We start from the raw sequence: 3,491 nt of genomic DNA, 5'->3' as shown, positions 1-3,491 counted from the left end.
GACTAGCTGCCTTCCCTCTAGTCTTACACTGCTAAATTAGGGACGGCTAGCGCAGATAGCCCTCGTGTAGCTTTGCGCGAAATTCAAAACAAACAAACAATTATCGATCTAAATTAAGTAAGTTAGAGGTATAGTACCACTAGTCGCGGAATTTTTGTTTAAATGTTGTTTGTGAACTTAGGCCAACAACTTGTGTCAGAGGTAACGCGGTCTGAAGAAAAAAAATTAATTATTATTGTTACTATATAATCCGTAAGAACCTACCCAACAATATAACACTTAACACTATCATGACTTTTTAAGTTCACTACTTTTGTTTTATAACAGCCACTTCATAACTAATATTTATAAAGCATGTCTAATGCCAATAGTTATCTTTATCTTCTCTTTGTTAGTGTGGTGAAAGGGGAATGGGGAGAGGATGGTATAAAATCTAAAAGTTGTCTTTAAAACAAGTTCTGTATGTCAGTATACTTTCTCTTTGACCGTATTTTTTAACAGTGTATCTATACACCGAGAATATTTGCTAACTAATAAGCTGTGACCTTGAAATATGTTACGGTATAGTAAGCCAGTTTACTGTTAACTGCCCGTTAGTGTTGTTGCTCTGAGACTACCTCGGTATAGCTGTGGTCGAGTTCAGTCTGAATATTGTATAAATTTGGTGCTAGGTTTAACCATCTAGAAAGGAAGGCCAGCAGTATCAGGCATTGCTTCCCAAATTACTGTGTATAGTGAATGTTAACGCAGAGTTAGACCTTTTCAGGATCTAACGTGAGGTTCGAGGATTTGGCAGATGGAATGCGATGTGGTAACAAACGTGGATGAGAAGGGCACCAGATGATTTCGTGTTACCCAAGCCAAACTATAGTTTTAACTCTTTGAAAGCTGACAAAGAGGGAGCGTGGCGCAACCGTGTAGGCATACATACATACATACTAGTGTTTAATATGGAGATTATGGAAACCTAATTTATTGTACAAAGCTCTATCTAAGGAGTATGAAGTATATGTTACCACTTGTGTTAAAGAAGAATCGATAAGGAAATGACTCCAGAAGACACAGAAGAATCACATCGATAAGGAAATGACTCCAGAACACACAGAAGAATCACATCGATAAGGAAATGACCCCAGAACACACAGAAGAATCGCATCGATAAGGAAATGACCCCAGAACACACAGAAGAATCGCATCGATAAGGAAATGACTCCAGAAGACACAAAAGGATCACATCGATAAGGAAATGACTCCAGAAGACATAGAAGAATTACATCGATAAGGAAATGTCCACAGAAGACACAGAAGAATTACATCGATAAGGAAATGTCCCCAGAAGAATCACATCGACAAGGAAATGACTCCAGAAGACACAATAAAATATCCCGCAAGTTTTAAGCATTCCAACACAGTTTGTTAGAGATGTATATGTACCCTTTCTTCTTTATAAGATGGTAAGTTCAAATAGGGCTTATTTCATTTAGATCTATCGGATTGGTATGTATAAATGAAGGACAAACCGCTGGTTTAATATAATAGTTATCTTTCGTTCAGATGTTCTTAAAACTGAGTCCCGAAGGAGTTTAAAAGATGCAACAAATGATTTTTTCCCCTTTAAATACTGATATATTGAAAGTCAGTTGCTTCTTCTCAACCAATTTGCTGTCTTGTTGTACTAAGGAAATGCATGTTTGATTTTATATGCTGCGTTCAAAATTTGCGCGCAAAGTTACAGGGGGGCTATCTTCGCAAAGTTGTACGTTAGTCTTATAACTCACCCACAGTTCCGATGTAGGGAGCGAGTTCTGGGGGGCTATGGGACATGAAACATCGGGCTCACAGTCTAGGCACGCTAACCACTTGGTCATGCGCGGTTCTTCTCTTTAGTATTCTACATGTTTTGTGATTGGGTGTTTTAAAGCTATGGAATAATTTTAAAATAAACTTTGTATAACTGTTTTATTGTAATAGCGTTTTTGTTTTTGAATGATTTTTTCTATTGGTGTGTAGTTATCTGATAAATGGGATTCTTGAATGTTTATCTTTACAAAGTGGGTCTTGAACTGAAAAATTTGAGAACCTCTGCAGTAGCCTATCAATTAGCACTGGATGTTGCAGATGTAGTGTGTTTCGTATAAGATATTCACCTTTACTTTCACTCATGGGTTCTTAGAATTATTGTTTATTTTGTCAACTTGTTTCTGTTCGCCATCTTATTTCATCTTGCATTTTTTAAATGGTGTCTCTTTACTGTTAAGCACAAAACTGCACAATGTGTGTTATGCCAACCACTGGTATCGAAACCTGCTTTTTAGCGTTATAATTCCAGATATCTTACCGCTGAGCTACTGATGCATGGGGGGGGGGGTAAAATAGCGTTTGAAAATGTCAGCTTTCAAAGAGTTAAAACTATAGTTTGGCTTGGGTAACACGAAATCATCTGGTGCCCTTCTCATCCACGTTTGTTACCACATCGCATTCCATCTGCCAATTCCTCGAACCTCACGTTAGATCCTGAAAAGGTCTAACTCTGCGTTAACATTCACTATACACAGTAATTTGGGAAGCAAGTTGTTACAATAACTTGTCCTTATTTTCCTCTTATACAGTACGCCCCTAAAATTTTGGTCAAGTTGTTTTAAATAAAATGTTCTGCAAGTAGTGTGGAGTAGTGCCATCCTCATAACTGTGTGTTTGTATGCCACGCTACCATATCGACGCTGTTATACTCCAAACATGAAATTATACGATAAAGATTAATAACGTTTTCATAATACAGCTCATATTATGACCTCAATATTAATATATACGTCATTATTATACACGTACAGGTTTTACTATCAACAGTATCAGGATACAATTAGTGTGTTATCTCCCAGATTTGGTTCGGATCAGTTGTATATCCAGGTTGTTGATGCATTTCCCTGTAATGGTATTTATTCCTTTTTTAAGACTTCTTATTTTCAGCTTTCAGTATCCGGAATCCCGAGTTTCTTCCGGAAATTCCTCGCTGCTTATTCGACATGACGTTGGACAAGGAGGAATGAATTCGTTATTGTAAGGTTTGGATTGGATATGTCTCATTCACCAAGAAGGTAACATCTTTTTAACTTGGACATAAATAAATATAAATAGTCTGTAAATATACTTCAGTTGACCAATTATCGTAAAATACACTTTTTTATATAAAGCGATACACTGAAATTCGCTTGTTTGAATATAGTGTACATCCTTTCCCATAATGAAAAATAAGGTTTTTCAAAGGTAAGAACCACGCTGTTAACATTAATTGTCGGTCAAAGCAAGCTACCCACATATATCATATATAAAAATGAATCTGGTAATGAATACACCAATTGAATATGTTCTTCTTGCATTCTGGCGTATAGAGAGTGGAATGCATTATTTCACTAATAGGGTACCTCGCTACTGGTACTGATATTGTTAGTGACAGTAACCAGTTGGATTTTAGACTCTTTGGTCATTAAGAT

The 3,491-nt window shown here is 36.6% G+C and overlaps 1 long non-coding RNA gene across 1 annotated transcript in view; it reads left to right on the top strand.

Annotated features, from left to right (window-relative positions):
• Nucleotides 1-3,263, top strand: part of LOC111086321 — a 24,364-nt gene extending 21,101 nt beyond the window's left edge. The window contains exons 2-3 of the long non-coding RNA XR_002611043.1: nt 2,968-3,095; nt 3,254-3,263. This is a non-coding gene — a long non-coding RNA (uncharacterized LOC111086321). The remainder of the gene's footprint in view (nt 1-2,967; nt 3,096-3,253) is intronic.
• The last annotated feature ends 228 nt before the right edge of the window (nt 3,264-3,491 follow it).

Source organism: Limulus polyphemus, unplaced genomic scaffold (assembly GCF_000517525.1).
Source record: "Limulus polyphemus unplaced genomic scaffold, Limulus_polyphemus-2.1.2 Scaffold1019, whole genome shotgun sequence".
Classification (NCBI taxonomy): Eukaryota; Metazoa; Arthropoda; class Merostomata; order Xiphosura; family Limulidae; genus Limulus; species Limulus polyphemus.
This window is presented reverse-complemented; position numbering and strand designations above follow the sequence as displayed.